Source organism: Heteronotia binoei, chromosome 5 (genome assembly GCF_032191835.1).
Source record: "Heteronotia binoei isolate CCM8104 ecotype False Entrance Well chromosome 5, APGP_CSIRO_Hbin_v1, whole genome shotgun sequence".
Classification (NCBI taxonomy): domain Eukaryota; kingdom Metazoa; phylum Chordata; class Lepidosauria; order Squamata; family Gekkonidae; genus Heteronotia; species Heteronotia binoei.
In genome coordinates, this window is record NC_083227.1 from 75,083,359 (window position 1) to 75,108,270 (window position 24,912).

Here is a 24,912-nt window from a genome sequence, read left to right on the forward strand (position 1 = left end):
GAAACGAGGCCAGGTCCTCATGGGCCATGTGGACCATGGGGATGACCAGTGCGATGCTTGGCATGTCAGATGAGAGCATTTCTGTGTGGGTCTTGAAGGGCCCAAGAACCTCCACAGTCTGAGAAATGACACCCAATCCTCTTGGGTGAGATGGTTCTCATGCCGAAAGACCCTCGTCTCAGAGACAAAGGCATCCAGGGCTGTTCTCTGATCCACCAGGCGCTCCAGCATGGCACAGGTGGAGTTCCAGCGTGTGCTGACGTCACTGATCAGGCGGTGCCCTGCACGCACACCTGTCAGTGTCTGATTCCCCCTCTTGGCACACAAGCGCCACCCCCACCAAACATGTCAGGCAGAGATGGATGGCATCCCTGCCCTGTCACAGAACTCTCCTGGAGAGCTCTGGAGGTAGTCACGGTGGGATGGACCTCCTGGCTGGGTGGTGCTGGCCGCTTGGGCACCCCAGCACCAGCCTGCTTCTCCCCCTTAAGAAGCACCACCTGGTGGTGCTTCCGCAGGTGGTTCCACATCCCCCCCGGAGTCAGGTGGGCAGAGTCCTGCCCACGACTGATCGGGGCCCTGCACAGCTGGCACTGCGCATAGCGTGGATCCTCCATAAGTTGGACATGCTTCCAGACTTCGGAGGTGTACGGATGCCCAAGCTGACCGGCAGCTTGGGTGTCTGGAGCCACCTCCTGTGAGGTGCTTGGGGCAGATACATCGTGTCTTCGGGTGGCAGGAGGGGCTGGCCACCGGGGAGAAGTGGGCGGAGATGGAGGCACCTTGTGTATCTCTATTTCTTCCCCCTCCACCCCATGCGGCCTCCCCTCCTGGGCATCCCCTGAAGGACTGCTGGTGCCCAAAGGAACCGAAGAAGGGGGCTGGTCCTCCTCAACCAGCTTCTCCTCCAGCTCCTGCATGACACTCTGCACCCTCCTTGGGGTGTTCGTTTTGGACAGAAAACTGTCCCTGAAGCTCATCTCCAAGGAGGGCTGCTCTTGCTGCCCCTTCTCCAGCTGCTGAGGCTGAGCAATATCATCTGGAGGAGAGACTCCCCGAGCAGCAGACCCCTGCTCAGTGCCAGGACCTAATGGCACCTTGGCTGGGGGCGCCCCAGCAGCAGCCTTGATGAAGGGCCCAAGGCGGGACTTCTTCATCACACTCCAGCCAGAGGTGGGAGTGCTGGAAGGTGGCTGTGGAGTGGCCCTATGAACAGGTTTGGGAAAAAACTGCTTCCTCTCCCTCCCCTCCACCCCTCTAGTTTTCCCCTTGGCCTTACCCCCAGGGCCCCTCTTCTGCTGCCTGTCACTCATATCACCCTTCGCCATCTTCACACAACCTGAACTAAGAGTGGGTTTTTTAACAAACCTAACTCACTACACTGTACACTGAACCAACAGGTGCCCTGACTTCTTTTTAGAAACCCTCCCACCAAAACTTGTTTGTTTGTTTTTTTTGGTCCCTAACCTGTCCTTCTTTGGGTTGGGGTAGTAGTAGTCTGGTAAAGTTTAGGAGACTAGGTGATCCTGCCTCTACCTGGCTACAGTTTTTAAAAGGCTACCTTGAGATGAGGGCAATCCTTGTTATATCCTCCTAGTTAAACTTCTCCTAACTAGATCCTGGGACAAACTGGATTTCCTTGCAAACTAGAAATCAGGTGTTCCCTATAACTAGAGAGAAGCTGTGGTTTACCCTATAGAAATGTAAGGATGCACCAGCTTTCAGTGGCTGAAAGCAAGATGCACTGCAACCCTAGCCTCTTTAAAAGGGAGCCTGATGTGGCCTGGTAGTCACACTGTCTTTTATGAAAAACCTAAAATCTTTTTAAATTGCCCCTATCTGGCCTAGTTGAATTTTGAAAGAAGATAAAGCCCTAAACTGGATTATTATTTTTTTAAATTTCAAAAAACACAATCCCTAAAAACACCCTTATTAGTGGGGCAGCCTATTAAGTGGCCCTAGCCAAACCGAAAGCACCCTCAGGCTCCAAAAATAACTCTACATGAAAGTGACCCACCCCACACAGCCCACACACTAACTCCCTCACATCAACTGGAGAGAATTAAAAAAAAACCAAAACGTGACAGAAAGAAACTTCACTTTTAACGCCCCCCCAAAGAAAAAAAACAGAACCAGGAAAAGGGACAACAGGACAGGATGCAAAACCAACAACAACAGATCCAAACAAATCACTGAGAAAAGGCCAAGAAACTCAACTGTTAAAAAAATGATGTTTTAACAATAAAAAACCTCAGGCCAAATCAGTCAACAACACCCCCGCCCCAAAACCAGAACCAGGAAAAGGGACAACAGGACAAGATGAAAAATCAACAGATCCAAACAAATCACTGAGAAAAGGCCAAGAAACTCAACTGTTAAAAAACTAATGTTTTAACAATGAAAATTAGGCCAAACACCCCTCCCCCCAAGAACCAGAAGAGAAAAGGAACAACAGCAGCACAACACAGCAGCAACAAATCAAACACAGAATCCTTTTAAAACAGTAAAAAACTTGACTTTTAACAATACAGGAACTTTACCAACCCCTCCCCCAAAACAACCTTCACCCTAACTCCAAATAATCCAAGCCACTCAAATCAGGAAAAGTAAAAGGACACTGCACTTTTAAAAGTCGTCTCACTAAAGTAAGAAATAGGCAAATTGGCAACCCCCCCAAACCAGACCCCCACCCCCAGCAGAACCTCCTAACCCTAGCCCCAAATAAACTACTCAATACCCATCCACCCAAATCTGGATAAGTAAAGGGACTCTGAGTCTTAAAAAGTCCTTTTACTTTTATCCTAACTAAAATAAAAACAAAAACCCCCAGACTGTCTTACCTTAGATGTCTTCTCTTCTCCAGGCAGGTCAGGCAAGGCTGAGAGAGAGCAGCAGCAGAAGCTGAGGCCAAGGGCCAGCGCAGCCCAATCTCTCTCACACACCAACACAGCAGCAATGGAATGGAGTCCAGCCACGCAGACTCCTTAAAAAGGTTACTTGGATACCCAAGTAAACAAAAGAACAACAATGTTGCTGATGGCTGGGGGATTAGCCCAGACATCAGCTACACAACAGCCCTGCAAAACATGCATTTACAATGCATTCTGCAAATGCATGCTTTGGATTGGCTGCTAGGGCTCCTCTCCCCCTTCCTCCCTGATCCCAGGGAGGCTATTGGAGAGGCGGGAAAAGGCTTCCAAAGGTGGGAAAGGAGGCAAGCAGCTCCCCTGAGGCTGCAGCAGCTCCTTTCCCACCTTTTCTATGGACTTCCGTATACTTCCGAATATCGATTTGGAAATATACAAGGAGCTGTAAACGGCTCCTCGTATAATGGCTTCTAATTGGATTCGGAAGTATATGACCCCATATACTTCCGAATCAGAGGGTATTCGGAGGTTTATTTGGTTCAGCTGAACCGAATGCACAGCCCTAACCTGGACCCTGTAAATCCAAATCTCACCAAAGTTGGAAGGCAGGTAAAGGAGAGTCAGCCAGAGATCCTCTGCAAGGTTGGTGTCTCTCTAAGCACACTGAGGGGACAGTCTACTCAGGTCTGGTTCGCCCACTTGGCAAATTAGGCAGTTACCTAGGGTGCCAGGAGGTGGGGATCACTGAATTGGGCTCCCCGCACAGTGCCCACGGCAAATGCCTAGTTTGCCTGCCACCCTCTCCCCCCCATCGCCGCTGCCCTCCTCCCTCCCTGTGCAGCACTGTAAGCCAGCACCGCCCTCCATCACTGCCCCCCCCAGACAAGCCGAGGCTGGCCCTTACCAGCTTCAATGCGGCTGGTGTGACTTCTATTCCTTTGAAGGACCTGCGAGAGGAGACTTTGCTCCCCCTCACTTCCGGATCTGGGAAGAAGGGAGAGTGAACTCCACTCCCGTGAGCCCTTCAAAGGATTAAAAGCTGCGCCAACCACATTGAAGCTGGTAAGGACCAGCCTCAGCTTGGCTGGGGAGGGCGACATAGCATGGCACTGGCTTGCAGTGCCGCAAAGGAGAGGAGGGGGTAAGGATCAGTCTTGGCGGGGAGGGGGGCATGATGGAGCGTGGTGCTGCCTTGCAGTGCCACAAATGGAAGAAGGGCAGCGGGGGGCGGGGGGGATGGCCAGGTAACCTGCTTGGGGCACAAACCAAACTGTTTCATTTGGAGCCTAAAAGTTCATGACAGTTCATCATAACTCACAAACTCAGCATGCCATGGACCACAAACAAAAATGAACCACATTTTCCCAGTTCATGCCCATCCCTAGTTGCGATTGCATTATAAGACATAGGGCTGTGCCTAATGTCAAGTAATATTAGCTCCAATGGCCAGTGCTGAGTCCAAGCTGAAAGCATCTTTACTATGAACCCCAAGGGTCATATGAATTGAGCTAGCTATGGTGGTACAGACCTGTTCTCCCCAATGCACAGGATTTTTTTCACATGCAAACCTTTGCAAGGGAAAAGATTTTAAACTAGTTTTTCAGTTTAGTGTGTGCAAGTAGGTTTTTTGGAATGTGGGAAAGCACTTCAGACATTTAATCCCATGCTTGCTGTATGCAAAGGTACAGCCCAATGTCAGACACCTCCCATGAAGTTTCTGCTTGCCAGTTATAACACTAGAATCTATTTCAGATTTAGATTCTATTTCAGAGGCAAAGTTGCAAAAACTTCTTGTGAAACAGCAAAGAGAATGTACAGGGGTTCATCCATCTCCACAATGCTGAATAGATGAGCTCTCATTTTTGGCTGTAACTTAATATGAAAGATGAATACCACCCCCTTAGTTGCACTTATTTCTGAGGCACCTGTTATTTTCCAATTGAAGTGCTGCCCAGGAGAGCTGCAATTCATCACACATGCACACCTTACAGGCAGATTCGTTAAACCGAAGGAAATGAGACAGCCAGGTTTAAAAATAAAAAGGATAAGGGCCAACCTTGCCAGGTGCTGCAACTTAAAAAAAATACTAAACAATTCAGTGTTAGGGCTGGAAATGCTGCTTATCCATGCATTTGTGGATCCACGATTTCTGTGGTGCAAACAATGCCCATGAACATGATATAAGAATTGATGGTGAGGTTGGGGGGGGGGGGGTCCAAAGCAAAAATCATGGGGATCCATGAGGATCCGTGGTTCAAAATCGTTGTCCATGGTGCTGCCACGAAGCCGTGGATCCATTATTTCTGTGGTGCAAACTCTACCCATGGACATGATATGTGATTGGATGGTGAGCTTGGGGGGATCCAAAGCAAAAATCATGAGGCTCCATGGGGATCCGTGGTTCAAAACCAAGTTTTTGGTCCATGGTGCTGCCATGAAGCCGTGGATCCATGATTTCTGTGGTGCAAACTCTGCCCATGGACATGATATGTGATTGGATGGTGAGCTTGGGGGGATCCAAAGCAAAAATCATGAGGATCCATGGGGATCCGTGGTTCAAAACCAAGTTTTTGGTCCATGGTGTTGCCACGAAGTCATGGATCCATGATCTCTGTGGCGCAAACTCTGCCCATGGACATGATATGTGATTGGATGGTGAGCTTGGGGGGATCCAAAGCAAAAATCATGAGGATCCATGGTTCAAAATCAAGTTTTTGCTCCATGGTGCTGCCATAAAGCCATGGATCCATGATTTCTGTGGTACAAACTCTGCCCATGGACATGATATAAGAACTGATGGTGAGCTTGGGGGGATCCAAAGCAAAAATCATGACGATCCATTAGGATATGTGGTTTGGAAACATGTTTTTCCACTGTTAAGGCACCAGAGATTTTTCTGGTGCTGCCTATAGTCTAAGATAGGCTCTACAGCATGATGGTGGTTTCATTTCATTTCATTTCACCATAAAATCATATGAATCATATGAATATGCTCTGGAACCCTGTTTTTGCACTGGTGAGGTGCCACGAATCTGTGGAGGCATGATTTTTGTGGTCCTGCCTATAGTCTAAGACAGGATTTACAGAATAATAGTGGTTTGATTTCACTTCAATGTAAAAATCATATGAATTCATAAAGATCCGTGTAGATCCGACTTTTACCCAGACCCAGTTTTTAGAATATCCAGTTCAAGCATTTTGCATTTTCGCTTACTTGTCCCTTGCAATCCTTAGCTTTCCCCCCTTTCTTACTCTTTGCCAAAATGAAAGCTGTAACCTCCTCAGTTGGGGCAGAGACTTGCCTTATGTTAGTCTGTACAGCACCCTATACAGGAACAAAACTATGAATATTACCAGTTCTCCTTTTTCAAGGTGAGAAGCTCTCTAAATTTTATACTGGCTTGTAAGAGAGTCCCACTGAATTTAATGAGACTAGAGGAGAGGGGACCTAAAATTGCAGCTGAGAGATCTGAACCTTTACTCAGAAGTAAGTTCCACATAGCTCAGCATTTAGTATCAAGTATGTATGCTTGGGACTGTGGCCTTCTTTGCTGCAAATCCCAAACAGTTTATGCACTTAGAGAAATGCAACCAACCATCAGTTCCCTGGAAAGAAATGCATGCCATATTGAGAAGGGAAAACCAACCTGGGTTTTTCTCTTACTGTTCAGGTGAAGATCCTGTGATTTTAGGGGGAGATATTTGTGAGTTTCCTGCATTGTACAGGGAGTTGGACTAGCTGACCCTAGAGGTCCATTCCAACTCTAGGATTTACAAGATTATGCATGGGATAGAGAAAGTAGAGAAAGAAGTACTTTTCTCCCTTTCTCACAATACAAGAACTTGTGGGCATTCGATGAAATTGCTGAGCAGTCGGGTTAAAATGGATAAAAGGAAGTACTTCTTCACCCAAAGGATGATTAACATGTGGAATTCACTGCCACAGGAAGTGGTGGCGGCTACAAGCATAGCCAGCTTCAAGAGGGGGTTAGATAAAAATATGGAGCAGAGGTCCATCAGTGGCTATTAGCCACAGTGTGTGTGTGTGTGTGTGTGTGTGTGTGTGTGTATATATATATATAATTTTTTTTGGCCACTGTGTGACACAGAGTGTTGGACTGGATGGGCCATTGGCCTGATCCAACATGGCTTCTCTTATGTTCTATGATTCTAGGTTCCTATCCTTTCGCCACTGCTGCACAACTCTAGAGAAGGAAATTTAAACTTTAAACCCCTTCTCTGGTGTGGCACTGCAGAGGGGTGCACAAAGTTTGTTTTGACTAGGGCTCAAAACACTCTAGGGCCAGCCCTGCTGAGGCTTCCCCTCCCCATACAAACACCCGATGAGGTGTTTAAATGGAGTGTGTCAGATTGCCCATGGGTCCCTTCATTTTTTGAGTGGGGGCGCCATTTTTTGGTTTTGCCCCCCCTCAAAAAGTATGTAGATCTGGTCCTGCTTGCAGTTGATCTATAAACCCCTTTAATTTCTGTGGGGCTTGGAAATGGGTGAAATGGTGATCCTCGGTGGATTGAGCCAAAGACCTTTTAGATTCTGTCATCCCTAGATGACTAGGCAAGGTTTTATCTTCTATCACAGAAACACACTGCCTCCTTGGAGATAAGATTGCTTCAGTTTCCAGACCCTGTAGACACCAAAGGGTCAGAGTCTCAGAGCCTGAACATTGCTCAAACATTATCAATGGGGCTCTTGTTTTGGACATTACTCATGATTCCCCCTCCCTCCATCAGAGTTTTAATCTCTTGATGATGCTGCAGAGCTCTGTGGTGTGAGGCCAAACCAGAGAAGTTTCTTTTGTTTAGAGCTGTGTCGAAATGGCATTGGTTCTTATAAATTAGACTGGAGGGCTCTCTGGTTGTGAGGGTCTTTAGGTCACAGCAATAAGTGGGGACCAAAGTCTGAATAAACCCAACAGCTGAAATGGATGGAAATGTTAGAAACCTCAGTTTCTAATCCTTGGTTCAGATTTCCTCAGGGGCTTTTTGGAAGGATAGGAATACATTTCAGTAATGGCTGCACAATCAAAAAGAAGAACTATCTACCTTTCACTGTAGATTAAGAGTGTTTTCACACATGGCACTAAAGTGTTTTATGTGTTTCCACATTCTGTAATCCATATGCAAAACCTAATAAGCTGGAAAGCACAATCAATTTAAACCAGCTCTTTTCTGCTTGCTTTCCCTCTCCCTCCCTCCCTCCCTCATTAACAATATTCAAAAATAACAAGGGAGTGGCTCCAAGCTGATTTTTCAGTGGCACATGTAAAAATGATTTGAAGGAACTACAGGAAGCATGTCATTATTTTTTTGCCCTCGAGTCACAGCCAACATGGCAACCTCATAGGGTTTTCAAGGCAAGAGACGTTCAGAGGTGGTTCCTATTGCCTGCCTGCCTGCCTTTTCATAAGAATGTTGGACTTCCTTGGTGGTCTCCCATCCAAGTATTGACTAGGACTGACCTTGCTTGGTTTCCATGCTCTGTAAAGATCAGGCTAACCTAAGCTTTCCAGATCTGCTAATACTTCCCAGGAGGTCCTGTGCTCTGAAGGCCATTTGTGTTCTTTATTGCCTCACTTGTACATACTAGGCCTGAGCTGAAGCTGTAAAAATTTAAAATAGGAAGCTGGCCCCTCTGACATTGTGCCTTTTAGATAACAGTTCAGCTGTGGGAAGTGAAGCATTACCTACCTTGACTCCCTTGGTTTTCAGAGCCATGGCACCTCACAACCAATTAGCTGCATTCCTTTCAATTAGAGTTCTCTGAATTACATCTGGTGGACATGGGAAGCTAGATGCTGCTATCCAGGGCTTTTTTCGTAGCAGGAACTTCTTTGCATATTAGGCCACACACCCCTGATGTAGTCAATCCTCCTGGAGTTTACAGGAGGCCCTGTACTAAGAGCCCTGTAAGCTCTTGGTGGATTGGCTACATCCAGGGGTGGGGCCTAATATGCAAAGGAGTTCTTGCTACACCCCCCCCCCCGCTGCTATCTCTCCATTTTCACTGTAGTTTGACCTTACTTGGGTCATCTGCTTAGATCACACCATCAGTTGACATAATCAAGCTGAGATCTGATTGGTCTAAACTGTAAAGGGCCCCTGGACCATTGGACCAGTTAACTTTTGCCTTGTTATTAAGCTTGCTGGGCTTCTTATTTTTGAGCTTCAAGACAGATGGTGCCTTGCTATTTGTTTGCTAGGGGGCCAGACACTCTGATGGTCCTTTGCTGTCTTTGGATGCTGTACTATCTAAGTTTCTGGAAAGGTAACCTCTGGTAACCCTTGACCAGTGTTCCCTCTAAGCTGAGTTAGTGTGAGCTAGCTCACAATTTTTTAGCCTCCAGCTCACACATTTTTGTCTCAGCTCAGGAAAAATGGCCCTAGAGCAAACTGATTTGTGCAGTAGCTCACAGCTTTAATGCCAATAACTCACAAAGTAGAATTTTTGTTCACAAGACTCCACAGCCTATAGGGAACATGGCCCTTGAACCAATGTCTTTACTGTGTAGCTGATGTTTGAATTTAGATTTATTTTGCTTATTCACTGCAAAGTTCTTTTTAAAATATATTCTAGCACATTTAAATAAATTCACTTTAAATATATTTTGTAGTGTCTTATTCTACAGATGGCCTTAGTCTGAGTCCAAATACCTAGATCATACCAGTCACCTACCAGGTTAAATATTTTGTAGAAACTCATTCTGCAAATGTTCTATCTTGGATGGCTGACTTTCTGGTTAAATCTCAGAATAGGTTAGAGGCTTGCCCTTTGGCTTCTGACTGTTGGGATAGACTCAAAGGGATTATTATTTTATTTTAGTAGATTTAGATTCAGCCCTTTCCCATAGGTGGGCTCAGGGCAGATTACAGGCATAAATAAACAACAACTAAAATCCAACAATAAAATAAAAATAAAATAATATCAAAAACAGAAACAATAGAATAAAATATAACATAAGCGGTGCAGGCACATTTTACAGGTTAAAACATATATATATATATATATTGTATATAGACAGATGAAATAAGCAATGAAGTAAGGACACCCGTTTGCCTCAACCAAAAGCCTGGTGGAACAGCTCCATCTTGCCGGCCCTATGGAATGGTAGTAAATTCGGTAGGGCCCGGATCTCTGCGGGGAGCTGATTCTACCAGGTTGGGGCCAGGGCCGAGAAAGCCCTGGCCCTGGTTGAGGCAAGCGGGATGTCCTTTGGCCAGGGATGGTCAAAAGCTATTGTTTAGTTGATCACAATGATCTCCGGGGATCATATGGGGAGAGGCGGTCCTGCAGCTATGTCGGTTCCAGGTCATGTAAGGCTTTAAATGTCAGTACCAACACCCTGAAGCAGATCCAGTACTCAACTGGTAGCCAGTGCAATTTGCACATTTGTGAATGCTTGCCCGTAAAGGCAATTCAGTTAACAGCTGTGCTGCCGCATTTTGCACCATCTGGAGTTTCTGGATCAGCCCCGAGGACAAGCCTGTGTAGAGTGAGTTACAGTAATCCAATCTGGAAGTGACCATTGCATGGATCACTGTAGCTAAGTCTGGGGGGTCAGATAGGGTGCTAGCTGTCTGACCTGCCGAAGATAGTAGAAGGCAGATCATGAAATCACTGTGACCTGAGCCTCCATAGAAAGGGAGGCATCCAGTATCACTTCCAGACTCCTGACCTTCAAAGCTGGCACAAGGGGTGCACCATCCAGGGTGGGGAGTTGGATGCCCGATTGTAGTCCCCTTCTGCTCAGGTACAGGACCTCCATCTTAGTTGGATTAAGCTTCCACCAGCTTAGTTGTAACTAGCCAGCTGTGGCTTCTAATGCCCTGGTCAGATGGTCTGAGGCGGAGTCTGAATGGCTGTCCATCAACAGATAGAGCTGGGTGTCATCTGCATACTGGTGACAACCCAGCCTGAAACCTCGAACAATCTGGGCAAGGGGGTGCATATAGATGTTAAACATCATTGGCGAGAAAATTCAAATGGTTTCCGCAGGGAGGTCTGCTTGCCAATTGCCACCCTTTGTCCTTGACCATGGAGAAAGGAGAAAAACCACAGTAAGGAAACTCCCTGAACTCCAATGTTGACAGCTACCTATGAGGGGTGTGTGGATACATACGCCAGAGTTTTGTTTAATTTTGTGTTTTGCTTGCCTTACCAATATTTCCCTTGGATGAGGGAGGTTTTGACACACTAATAACAGATAAGGGGAACTTATGATTTCAGTGGGGGCAGGGATGTGATCTGGGAGTATCTCTGATCAAGATTTTGACTAATAAATCATAGCCACCTGAAAGAAAGCAAAGTATGCTCATGGCAGCCACCACTGCCATCAAGCCATAATGCTTCCCTGGAGGTCATATGCTCTGAAGGCCATTTGTGTTCTTTATTGAAAGTTACAGCTTGCGGTGGTAGCAATATCATTTCCACTGTCTGTAATACTGTTTTTGATAGCTTAATAATAAAAGTGGGGAACCCTTGCCTTTCAGAAACTTCCATTAGTAACTGAAAGATAAACCTCCATTCTAATGGATGAAAAACCACTGAATTCTCTCAGTATTTTTTTTCCATCCCGGAACTAAATTATACCCCGTTTTACAATGCAGGCAAAAAAAATATCTGTGCTCTTATCTCTTCCAATTCTTCTCCTTGTTAGAGCTCCTCTCAAACACCATTTTTGTCCAATATGCCTCAGGGCCCCCCAGAATAGCCTCCCCCCCCCCACCAGTGGAAAAGCTGGTTGGATTTAAACCCATGGACTTATTAAACACAGATAGCATAAATTATACATGTGTCAAACTTATTTGTTGCGAGGGCTGGATCTAACATAAATGTCACTTTGTTGGGTCGATTCATGTGTGCAATAAAATGTAACGTTCGTACCAGAGATATAAACTTTATAAAAGACACAAGCAAACCCAATGAACAATATTACTTTTTACTCAACATACAAATTTGCTTGTACATTAACATTCCTACAGTATTTCCTGTAGGGAGGATGCCCATCCTCCCACTTCCACAGCCCATTACTTATTAGCACTGGGACAGAATACAGGGACACATGGCACAGCCTCTGTCATCTGGCAGTAAAGGTAATCAGTTGCTTGTAGGCCAGATAAGAGCCCTGGACAGGCTAGTCCCATCCCACAGGCTGTATGTTTGACACCCCTGGTATAGGTTTTTTTAATTTCATCAAGAAAGTATAAGGACCCAAAGAATGCTTTTCCCACCAATACTTGCAGGCCAGATACTGTTAAGAATGTGTAGGTAGAAAAGCTGTCTGTCTGTAAAAGCTTGTTGGGAATCACAGTCTGCCTACAGTGACTGGCTTTAACTCTTGGAGGTTTGCTGCAAAGGACAGCAACAACAATAACAATTTCCTCAGAAATGTGAGAAGCAAATGCAAAGTAAAGGAGGCAACTGGACTGCTGTTGGGAGTAAAAGGAGAAACTCTGACAGAGGACAGGGGAAAAGCAGACAGGCTTAATGACTATTTTGCCTCGGTTTTCTCCCTGAAGAAGAATTTGAGTCCATCTAGAGTTGGTGGAAGGCTTAACAAAATGCCTGAGAGGCTCGTTGACATGGACAGAGAAATTGTGGAGAGGCACCTGGCTGCACTGAATGAGTGCAAATTCCCTGGGCTGGATGGTATACACCCGAGAGCGCTCAAAGAACCTTCTAAAGAACTAGCAGAACCTTTGCCAAGCATCTTCAAGACCTCCTGGAGGACTGGGGATGTCCCACAAGATTGGAAGAGAGCAAACATTACCCCAATCTTTAAAAAAGGAAAGAAGGATAAATCGGGAAACTACAGACTGGTTAGTCAGACTTTTGTTGCTGGAAAGATATTTGAGCAGATGTTAAAGGAGTTGATCTGTGAGCATCTGTAGGATAACTTGGTGATTTGAAGAAGTCAGCATGGATTTGTCTCCAACAGGTCTTGCCGGACCAACCTGGATTGTGGGAACGCTGTTGATGTGATTTACTTGGATTTCAGTCAAGCTTATGATAAGGTTCCCCATGATATTCTGATGGGCAAACTGGAAGACTGTGGACTGGACTATAGGACAGTTTGCTGGATAAGAAAATGGTTAGAGGATTGTACCCATAGATTGGTTGTCAATGGAGTTTTGTCAGATTGGAGAAAGATGTCCAGTGGGATGCTGCAGAGCTCAGTTTTGGGCTTGGTTCTTTTCAACATTTTTATCAATGATCTGGATGAAGGGGTGGAAGGACTGCTCATAAAATTTGCTGATGATACCAAATCGGAGGAATAGCAAACATCCAGGAGGATAGAGTTAAAATTTAACAAGATCTGAATAATCTGGAGAAGTGGGTGGTTGTGAACAAGATGCAATTCAACAAAAATAAGTGCAAAGTCTTACATCTGGGCCACAAAAATATGAAGCACAAATACTGGCTGGGGGATGCACTTTTGGGAAGCAGTGTGTGCGAAAGAGATCTTGGGGTACTAGTAGACTGTATGAGCTGTTAGTGTGATGCTGTGGCAAAAAAGGCAAATTCAGTCCAAAATCACAGGAGGTTATAGCTTCGCTGTATACTGCCTTGGTCAGGCCACACCTGGAATACTGTGTGTAGTTCTAGAGGCCTCACTTGAAAAAAGATGTGGACAAAATTGAGTGGGTACAGAAGAGAGCAACAAGGATGATCAAGGGCCTGGAGGAAGAACCCTATGAGGAAAGGCTGAGGACCTTGGGAATGTTCAGTCTGGAGAAGAGGAGATTGAGGGGGGACATGATGGCTCTCTTTAAATATCTGAAAGGCTGTCATTTGGAGAAGGGCAAAGAGCTGTTCAATTTGGCAGCTGAGTATAAGACCCGAAGCAATGGGCTCAAATTAGAAGCAGAAAAGTACCCGCCAGATATTAGGAAATTTTTTTTACAGTTAGAGTAGTTCAAAGGTGGAACCAGTTGCCTAGGAAAGTGGTAAGCTCCCTTTCATTGGCAGTCTTCAAAATGTGACTGGATGATTATTTGTCGGAGATGCTTTAGGCTGATCCTGCATAGAGCGGGGGGTTGGGCTACATGGTCTGTATGGCCCCTTCCAACTCTATGATTCTATGACAGTCTTCTTCACACTGAACTGGAAAGAGAGCTGGGTTTGGGGTGTGGGTGAGAAGGATGGCGTGGAAACTGGACCACAAGTGCCACACTATTGGTCAGAGCCATAACCACACACAAGCGAACAAAATGATAGTTCAGTATCAGCAGCCCACTGGAAACTTCTTCAAAACAGAGAAAGGCTTTTGCTGGAAAGGAACAAAATCTAGAATAGCTAAACTCCCATTCGTGTCATATGAAAAATTGATCAGAAGTTTGTGGGCGGCAGCTATGCTAAGCATTGCTCAATAACGATTAAGTTGTGGACAAACAAACCATGGAACATGACAGTTATGAAAGAGTTAGAGCACATGTTCAGGATCTCAGATGGCTTCTGAGTTTTTGGCTTTCTTGATTTTTCTTTGTATCATGTGGCAAGTTGCAACAGGAAAAGCCCAGACTTACAGTATATGACAGGGGTGGCCAAACTTGCTTAATGTAAGAGCCACATAGCATAAATATCAGATGTTTGAGAGCCACAATACATGAATGTCAGATGTTTGAGATCTGGAAGGAAGGAAAGCAAATAGAGGGGTGGGAGAGGTGGAAAGAAAGCAGCTTTAAATGTGTTTTCCAAGCCACCAACAAGCTTGGCTTGGAGAAATGATTTAAAGAGACAAATGCCTTCTTCAAGCTGGTGGGTGGGGGGGCTTTGAAAGCCACCCAATATGTGTGAAAGAGTCACAGTTTGGCCACCCCTGGTATATGGGCATTTGAATGCTCTGTGACTAACAATCAAAGGAGCTTGCTAAATACTACTGCACCTGTAGGACATTTTGAGTCATTAGTTATGCAAGTTAGGTTCATTTGGGAAGAAAGGTGCAAGGGAAGCAATCAACAGATCGTAAAGAACAAGAAGGGCAATGAGATTTGGAGAAGACCAGGATTTGAAAAATAAAACATGCCTGGCTGATTGAGGGTGATACATTTACAGAAGCAAAAAATCAAGGAGTTGCATGTTGTTTATCTTAAGGATTTTTAAAAACAAAATTCAGGCTGCGGAACCTGGCAGGCAGTGAGGGGAGAGGATTCTCAGTGTCAAGAGCTAAGTGCATGACGGGGGGGGGGGGGGGGGGGAGGGAGCAGAATCAGACCAGCTGGATTTTTTGAGCTCATCATTTCCACCTTCTGCCGGTTGTTGCCCCCTTCCCACTGGATCTGGATGCAAATCTCTGAGAATGTTATGTATGCAGGGGGTAGGGTGAAGGAATTCCATCCAGAAATGTGTTTCCTATTAAAATGACTAGCTTAAATTCTGGCATTAAAAACTCTGACTTTTTTTTTTAAAGATACCATACAACCCCTAATCCAACTGCACTTTTAATTTCAGTAGCTGAGTTGTAAGCATCTCTCCCTGCCCCCCCCCCCCCAAAGCATAGATACTGAGGCTCCTTACACAAATGTACATCTTGAGGGGAATAATCCAACCATCACCTTTTGGGGTTTGCCCTTAAGATGGTAGGCTATAAAGCAGGCCCTTTTATCTAGGATTTTTTTCTGGAGGGGTTGCCGGTGGATTGTTAATTTAATTAACAAAGCATAAACAAGAGCAGAGAGAGGCCAGAGGACCAGGAGAGGGGGGGGTGTGGCAGATTTTTTTTTTTTTGGGGGGGTGCCAGTCTAGGGTTTCCAGCCTCCAGGTGGGGCCTGGAGATCTCCTGCTTTTACAACTGCTCTCCAGCTGGCAGAGATTAGCTCCCCTGGAGAAAATGGCTGCTTTGAAGGGTGGGCTCTATGGCATTGTGCCATGCTGAGGCCCCTCTTCTCTTCTCCCCTCCCCAAACCCCACCCTCTCCCAGATACACCCCCAAAGTCTCCAGGTATTTTCCAACACAGACCTGGCAACCCTTGGCACCACCCCCCATGACCCCCAACTAGTTATGAGTATGAAAAAGGTCATTTCCTGCTTGTTCCTCTGGTGGAAAATGGGGCACTACACTGGTGTCAGCATAGTTGTAGAGGGAGAAGATGTACATATATGAACATATGAAGCTGCCTTATACTGAATCAGACCCTTGGTTCATCAAAGTCAGTATTGTCTACTCAGACTGGCAGCGGCTCTCCAGGGTCTCAAGCTGAGGTTTTTCACACCATTTTGCCTGGACCCTTTTTTGGAGATGCCAGGGACTGAACCTGGGACCTTCTGCTTACCAAGCAGATGCTCTACCACTGAGCCACCGTCCCTCCACAATGTAGGAGCTGTAGTGTAGTGTGAGCAGGCTTTGCAATCTGGCACATGGAGGGCTGCAGATGGGACAGAACCTGTTCCTTTCATACCTTCTTTGCTGAGTTGAAAGCAGGGGAACTGAAGCAGGAGCTGGGCAGGTATGGAGGAGAGAAAAATAGAGGAGAAATGAGTGAGTGTAAATGGTTTAAAGAGAAAATCATGGTGGAGGATTAGTAGTGTTTGGGCCATTGCTCTCAGTTGGTGACCTTGGACAAGCCTCTCGTTTCTCAGGAACAATATACATATGATGGTTACAAATCAGTGTAATTTTAATATTTGTCCTTTGTGGGTTGCAGGAGTGGGGTATTTTCTCCATCTTCCTCATCCTGATGGGTTTTGCTAAGAGCACTCAGCAGAGAGAGAGAGGTGGGCTCCTAGCAACTTCCTTTTATTGGGAACAGAACATAAAATAATTTTTGAGAGAAGCAGAGCTCTTTCAGCTTTCTCGAATCTGACACAAATTTATTACATTGAACCAAACTAAGAAAAGTTGAGCTCAGTACATAAGGGCTAAACCATCCCACTCAACTATATGAGGGTTAGCTAGACTGTTCCATTGACCAAACCAATTACGCTATATGTGATAAAATGTGTACTGTAGGTCATGGGAAAGGTGAAGAACCTGAAGCCACCCCTCGCTTTCCCCTCAAAACTGCTTCCAAAATATTTTCTCCTAGTGAGGATGAGTGACCAGATGTATCCATTGATGGTGGGGAAATGGCTGAGAAATGATGTCTCTCTCGCTGTTTGTAACCATACTTCACTGCTTCACTGCACTGCCCACCCATGATGTGCTTTGTATGCACCTTCACCTTTGCTTTATAGGAATTCGACACAACTGGTATTCTGGCACATGGACTGTTCTATTGTCATAGTTTCCTTGCCTCTTACGGTGATTAGCATATTTTTGAGAATGGCAGCATCATTATCTATTTCAGAAAGAGTGCCATTTCTGAGAGGATGGGAAATAATGCACTTTCTACCTCTCCTCCTTTCCCAGCCCGGCCATTAGCACTCCACAGGGAGTGGCACACCTCCCTGAATTCTGGTGGCCTAATGGAAATAGCTTCTGCTTTCTGTTTTTCTCCCCTCCCACATGCTGAGGGCTACATCCCTGCTTGACCAATCAACAGGAAGCAGAGTTTTGAGACATGTTTGTAGAAGTGAGGAGAGGAACAGGCTTATGGAAATATCAGCAAGATGTTTGGATAACATAATGGGTCAAGGCTAGAATGTAATCTCTTGTCTCACAACTTCTGCATCAAGAGGAAAAGCCTATTATAAACAAGGAGCAGAGGTTCAGCTGGGGAATGTGACTTGCTTGGGTGGGGCCCAGACGGAAACAGAGGAAAGGCCTGCAAACTGAGGCCTGTTTCATGCACGTAGTTGCTCCTTCTGGCACTATAGCTAATAAAGGGGAAGCAAAATGCTTTGTCATTTGAAATATATATACAATAACAGGCTGCCATGTGGGTCAGTGGGAAACAGAGTAGGGTTGCCAATCCACAGTTGGGGGCAGGGGGTCCCCTGGTTTAGAGACCCTCCCCCTGTTACAGGGTTATCAGAAAGTGAGGGGGGCAGGGAAATGTCTGCTGAGCATTCCATTATATCCTATGGAGACCAGTTTCCATAGGGTATAATGGAGAATCAATCTATGGGTATCTGTGGGCAGCTGTTTTTTTAGATACAGGCACAAAAAATTCAGCATAGCATCTGATGCCTCTCCTCAACCCCTCACTCCCACATTTCAAAAAGATTGGACCAGGGGATCCAATTCAACAAGCCCCAAAAGAAGGTGGCCCTCATCCTCCATGATGTCCAATGGAAGAAAGCCATTTAAAAGGAACATGATCTCTTTAAATTTGATGGCCAGAACTCCCTTCAGAGTTCAGTCATGCTTGTCACAACCTTGCTCCTGTCTCCATCCCCAAAGTCCCCAGATATTTCCTGAGTCAGACATAGCAACCCTAAAACAGAGACACAAAAAACAGTAGTGTAGTATATTGTGTGGTGTCATGGATTGACTAGGATATGAAAGACTCAGATTCAAATAAAGTTGCCAGCCTCTTGCTTCTCAGGAACAACATACATGTGATGGTTACAAACCTATATATTTGTAATATTTTTCCTTTGTTGAAGGGTTCTAGAAGTGGTGACCTCCAGGAATTACAACCTATTATTTATTTAAAACATTATTTATTTAAACCATTAATTCCACTTCTGGAGAAAATGGCTGCTTTGGAAGATGGACTGCATGGGGTTATAACCTACCATGATCCTTCCCCTCCTAAACCCCACTCTCCCAGGCTCCATTCTCCAATCTCCTGGTATTTCTAAACCTGGAGTTGGCAACCCTTGGTTCAGATCCCCACTCTGCCATGGAAACTTGCTGGGTGACCCAAGTAGAGACAAAAGATGCCCCTCAAAGAGAATGAGCATGGAGTTAATACTCCTTTATTTGTTTAGTGTAACTATACGCCATGTCTCTCCCTAATGGGGCCAAAGCATTTTAGGACATTGCCTTCTTTTCCGTCTTATAGTCACAACTATTCTGCAAGGCAGATTAGACTGAGAGTGTGTGCTATCCAAGGTCACCCAGCAAGTTTTCATGTTAGATTAGAGATCTGAACCTGGGTCTCTGAGATCCTAGCCTGACACTCTTAACGACTGCCTTTTGTTTCAAATAGTGCCATCTCAGAATGACCCCAAAAACAAGACAAACCTATAGAAAAATAAGAACTCCTGTAGAATCAACAAAGAGGTTGAGCATCTTGGGGAGGGAGAGTTAGTGTCCTGGTAGAAAGAACAGAGTGTGGGCAAAGACTGCGCAAACATACAGAAGCCTGATAGGAAAAAACCCTGCTTTCAAAATGATTGGGCTTAGAGGAACAGAACTATCACTCCTATTGGAAAAAGAAGCTGGTGAGCAGCTTCAAGACACTGCTGCTCTGATGGTTCCAAAAGTTGAACTGAGAGGAAAGGCTGGACAGGTTTGCCATTAACAGACTGCAGATAGATTCTGAGATCCTAGTTGGAAGAGGCATGAGGAGACAAAAGCAAACTGCCTCTGCTTCAAAAAATCCCAACAACTTTGGGGCAAACTTTGGTGCAAACAGCCAGAACTGGAACTCCAGGATCTGAGGCTGACTGATTGTTTTGTTAACTCTAGAGTTACTAAATATTAGGAGTCTGCAGAAAGTTGATTGAATCCAGGCTGCTTTGTTGCCACTTTAGTCTTTACAACAAGGCAGTTGTTAGAGGATACAAGGGGCCACATTGAACCCTGGAGGGACTAACAAAAGAGAAACTGCCATCTCAGTATTGCTGCATTACCCTTTAGAGCAGGGTTTCCCAAACTTTTCCCCTCCGTGGCCTGGTTCTCTCCCTGTGGTTCGAGCTGATGATACTCAGGGAGCAATACAGAGATTGCACGCCAGCCAGGAGCTTTCCCCAACCTTTCTGATGTTTCTGAACATCAGAGAGGAATAGGGGAGGGCTTCTGGCCAGCGTGCAGTCTCAGTATTGCTCCCAAGCGGAGGATGATCAGGGAGCAATACAGACACTGCACACTGGCCAGGAGTTTTCCCTGCCCTCTCTGATATTTCCAAACATCAGAGAGGGATGAGGGAGGGCTTCCGGCCAGTGCACCAGTGTCTGTAGCGCTCTCTGAGTGCTACAGGTGGTGGTGGCTTGGGGGCTGGAGTGTGGCACAGCATGCAACACCGAAGATAAATAGAGGGGGGAGGGGGCTGTTGGGCCGCCCCTGGTGACCAGCTATTCAGGCTTCCATGGCCCAGTACCAGGTCGTGACCCTGAAAATCGAAAACTCTGCTTTAGAGGAAGGTCTAAGCAGTAGATTCTGAGCAGCTGAGAATTGAGACTGCCTTATTGGAACTGATGGCTCCAACCTCAGAACTGAGGCGACCCAAGGGAGCAAGAAACTACTTTAACCTGGCTGGCTAAACTGAACTGGATTAGAAGGCTCTATCTGATCAAGCTTCTGGAGTTTTCAACACAATTTGAAGTACTAATTATTACTTTTAAGCTGTACATTGTTCAAAATCAGGATCCTTAGAATCAGGATCTATACCCACTGGCCTGTTAATTAATATCTTATAGAAAAACCCTACATTGGGTGCCCCAGTCTTTACTTCGTCATCTGGGTAGCTGCCAGCAATATGTGCTTTATTTTTCCAGTGGTATGGTGGCACCATGCTAAAAAGACTTGTAGCATGGTAAGTTCTTCTTATCCACTGTAAGCTTGGGACTGATTGTTTCTCCCTTTTCTGCCAATGCCTAGTCTTGAGGTTGATTCACTGCACATTGTTAATAATCTTTAACTTTCACGTTTAAATTCATTTTAATGCTTTAATTATGTTTTTAACGTAGATTATTGTTGTAAAGTGCCTTAAAAACACACAGTATACAGGATACATTTAAAACACACACACAAAACCAACTGACCATCAGAGAGCACAAGTAGCTTGAAATGACCATACGTTCCCGCAAAAAAAAAAGAAATCAGGAAAAGAAGGGATGATGCATCAAAACAGCAAGCAGGCATGTCACACAATAAAAGCGTTAACAGAAATATGATGAAAAGATAGATTCCCAAAAGAGACTGCCTTCTGTTTTGTTACAAAAAAAGAAAGTTGCTAATGATGCCATTTCACTATATATAAACCATATGTAACTAACTATATTAAAGAGGGGTTATGTGCTTGAGTGTTAAGACAGAACAGCTTAGGGGCCCAGATCTCTACATAAAGGTATACTTTTAAATTGGAGGGGCTGCCATAGAAAGCAAAGGATGACTATCACTCATGTCCTGCTTAAGAGCTTCCCACGAGATCTGGTTCACTGCTGTCAAATACTGGGTTAAAAGAACTTTGCTCTGATCTAACAAGACCAAGCACCAAAATCACACTCACATGGTAAAAAGCAAGGAAACTGAAATGCAATTGTAAACTACGGTAACTTTGCTATGCAGAAAATTCAGAAACCAGATACACATGCACATTTAAACCTACCTGTTTTTCACCCATGCATTCCAACAGAACAGGAATGAAAAGCACTACATGTGAAGCCAGCTTTTTAATCTTCTCAGCTATAACCAACATAATTAAAATAAATTACACAGGTTTTGCTTTTGGAACTTTTTTGTAGGCCAAAACAATTCTTTGCCTCTTTTGGGAAATACCAAACTTTGCTGTCAAAGAAGAAATTCTGCCGCTGGAAATGATCTTCACATGGGACTTTGCCTTCTTGTGTGTACCTTCCAACTACTAGATAATATTAGCTACTTCGTCTTCTGTTGTCTTTTACTTAGTAGTCTGAAATTAATCTGTTAATATAAGGACTACTAAATTCTTTCCTGCTGTCTGTTTTCAAGAGATCCACATATTCCAGTTAGTACCAGGGAGAGATCAAATTAACAGCTGGCCTCTCTCTCTCTCTCTCTCTCCTGACCTAGTAGCCTGTTTGCACCAACAAACATGTAGCACATCCTCTGTGCCATCTTTACAAACTGTAGCTTTTCCAACAAGCCTTGACATGTATTTCACAGAATTATAGAGTTAGAAGGGATCTCCAGAGTCATCTAGTCCAATCCAGTTTGGTGTAGTGGTTAAGTGTGCGGACTCTTATCTGGGAGAACCGGGTTTGATTCCCCACTCCTCCACTTGCACCTGCTGGAATGGCCTTGGGTCAGCCATAGCTCTGGCAGAGGTTGTCCTTGAAAGGGCAGCTGCTGTGAGAGCCCTCTCCAGCCCCACCCACCTCACAGGGTGTCTGTTGTGGGGGAGGAAGGTAAAGGAGATTGTGAGCCGCTCTGAGACTCTTCGGAGTAGAGGGCGGGATATAAATCCAATATCATCATCATCTTCTTCTTCTTCTTCTTCTTCTTCTTCTTCTTCTTCTTCTTCTTCTTCTTCTTCTTCTTCTTCTTCTTCTTCTTCTTCTTCTTCTTCTTCTTCTTCTTCTTCTTCTTTCCCTTGCACAATGCAGGAAATTCACAAGTACCGCCCCCCCCCCATCCCAGTGACTCCTGCTCCATGCCCAAAAGATGGCAAAAAACTTCTAGGATCCCTGGCCTGGAGCAGAATTGCTGCCTGACCCCAAAGTGGAGGTCAGCATTTCCCTGGACGCTAGGGTTGCCAAGTCCAATTCAAGAAATATCTGGGGACTTTGGGGGTGGAGCCAAGAGACATTGGGGATGGAGCCAAGATCAAGCATAATTGAACTCCAAAGGGAGTTCTGGCCATCACATTTAAAGGGATGGCACACCTTTTCAATTCCTTCCTTCCATAGGAAATAATGAAAGATAGGGGCATTTTCTTTTGGGGCTCATGGAATAGGACCCCCTGGTCCAATCTTTTTGAAACTTGGGGGATATTTTGGGGAGAGGCATTAGATATTATACTGAAAATTTGGTGCCTCTACCCCAAACAACAGCCCCCCCCCAAGAACCCCAGATACCCACAGATCAATTCTCCATGATTTTCTATGGGAATAAATCTCCATAGGGAATAATAGAGTTCCCAGCAGACATTTCCCTCCCCTCCCCCCGCTTTCTGATGACCCTGAAGGAGGGTCTCTTAACCAGGGGATCCCCTGCCCCTACCTGAGGCTTGGCAACCCTACTGGACGCATAAGAAAGGGTCATGAGAACCAACTAAGCACTGATGCAACCCTTTCTGCCCTCCTTTCCATGATCTGTCTAAATTCAATCAGCATTGCTGTCAGATGTCCATCTACTGTTTGTTTAAAAACCTCCAAAGAAGGAGAGCCCACCACTTCCTGAGGAAGCCTGTTCCACTGAGGAACTGCTCTAATATTTAGCCAGAAACCTGTTGGTTCTGGTCTGACCTTCTTGGGCAACAGAAAACAACTCCACACCATCCTGTATATGAGAGCCCTTCAAGAACAAAGTTGGTGATCATATCACCTCTCAGTTGTCTTCTCTCCAGGCTAAACATACCCAGCTCCTTCAGCCTTTCCTCATAGGACTTGGTCTCCAGACCAGTAATTCCTTTAAGATGTGGAGTCTTGTGAGCAAAAATTCTACTTTGTGAGCTACTTGGTATTAAAGTTGTGAGCTACTGCATCAATTAGCCGCCCTGAGCCATCTGGTGGGAAGGGCGGGATACAAATTACAAATAAATTTAAAAAAAATTAGTTTGCTCTGGAGCCATTTTTCCTAAGCTAAAACAAAAATGTATGAGCTGGAGGCTAAAAAACTGTGAGTTAGCTCACACAAACTCAGCTTAGAGGGAACACTGCTCCAGACCCCTCACCATCTTGATCACCCTCCTCTGGACATGTTCCAGCTTGTCTACATCTTTCTTAAATTGTGGTGCCCAAAACTGAATACACTACTCTAGGTGAGGTTTAACTAGAGCAGAGTAAAGCGATACCAATCACTTTGTGTGATCTAAATGCTATACTTCTGTTTCCCCCTTTCCTCTTTTTTTGAACTGAACAACAAGCTTAATGGAGAGTTTTGGCAAATGAAATCTTTCTTTCTTTTTAAAAAATATGGAACACTTCACAAATTTGCATGTCATCCTTGCACCAGGGCCATTCTAATCTTCTCTGCCATACCTCCCCCCCTTTAACAAATATTCCTAATATTGCGCTAAAGTATATAGCACTAAGATAGAACAGAAGTCTAATTTTCAGTGTTGCAAAGTGACAACTTGAAATCTCAGATTCAGTAAATAAAACAATCATGCAGATTTGTTATTTATCTAATGGTGTGGGGGGGGGGGCTATGAAGTCCACTAAGAAAGAGTTCTATGCGGCCTCCATAGAATTTGTGAAGTTGCGCCCAGCCCAACTATTTAGAGTAATTCGGTCATTAACAGTTTTGCCATCGGGCAATCAAAATGGTAGAGAATTGAATATTGGCTCTGACATATTTTGCAGATAAAATCCTGACTCTCCGCCAGGACCTACCCGCCACAATTGATGCAGTATGCGAGCTGGAAGCCCCTTGGCTGTCTTCTGGTTCTATATTGGACTGCTTCAGCAGGCTCTTGCTGGAGGATGTGGACAGGATCCTGGCTGCAATGAAGCCTACCACTTGCCCCCTGGATCCCTGTCCATCCTGGCTGCTGAAAGCCTGCTGGGATGGTATCAGGGACTCTCTGGATGATATTGTCAACCTGTCCCTTTCAACAGGGACCTTCCCAGAGAAACTGAAGGTGACAGTGGTTTGTCCACTTTTGAAAAAACCATCATTAGACCCTGGGGTCTTGGCCAACTACCGTCCAGTTTCGAATTTACCGTTTCTGGGTAAGGTAGTTGAGAAAGCGGTGGCGGAGCAGTTACAGGTTTCCTGGATGAGACATCCACCTTGGACCAATTCAAGTCTGGCTTTCGCCTGGGTCATGGGACGGAGACTGTCCTAGTCACCCTCACAGATGACCTAAGATGGCATCTGGATCAAGGCGGGTCAGCACTACTGATACTTCCTGATCTGTCAGCAGCATTTGACATGGTCGATTACGACCTTATGACCCACCACCTCGCTGTTGCTGGAGTTCAGGAGGTGGCCTTACAATGGTTTTCCTCCTTTCTCCGGGGACGGGGACAAAGTGTGGTGCTTGGCGAGCAAACTTCCTTGCAGCATCCACTTATATGTGGAGTGCTGCAGGGAGCCATTCTCTCGCCAACATTATT

At 45.2% G+C, this 24,912-nt stretch overlaps 1 non-coding gene across 1 annotated transcript; it reads right to left on the reverse strand.

Moving 5' to 3' along the window:
- Positions 1-23,760: 23,760 nt before the first annotated feature.
- On the reverse strand, positions 23,761-23,862 carry LOC132573085 (U6 spliceosomal RNA). Its single transcript, XR_009555491.1, has one exon. It is a non-coding gene; the product is annotated as a U6 spliceosomal RNA (small nuclear RNA).
- Positions 23,863-24,912: the final 1,050 nt, after the last annotated feature.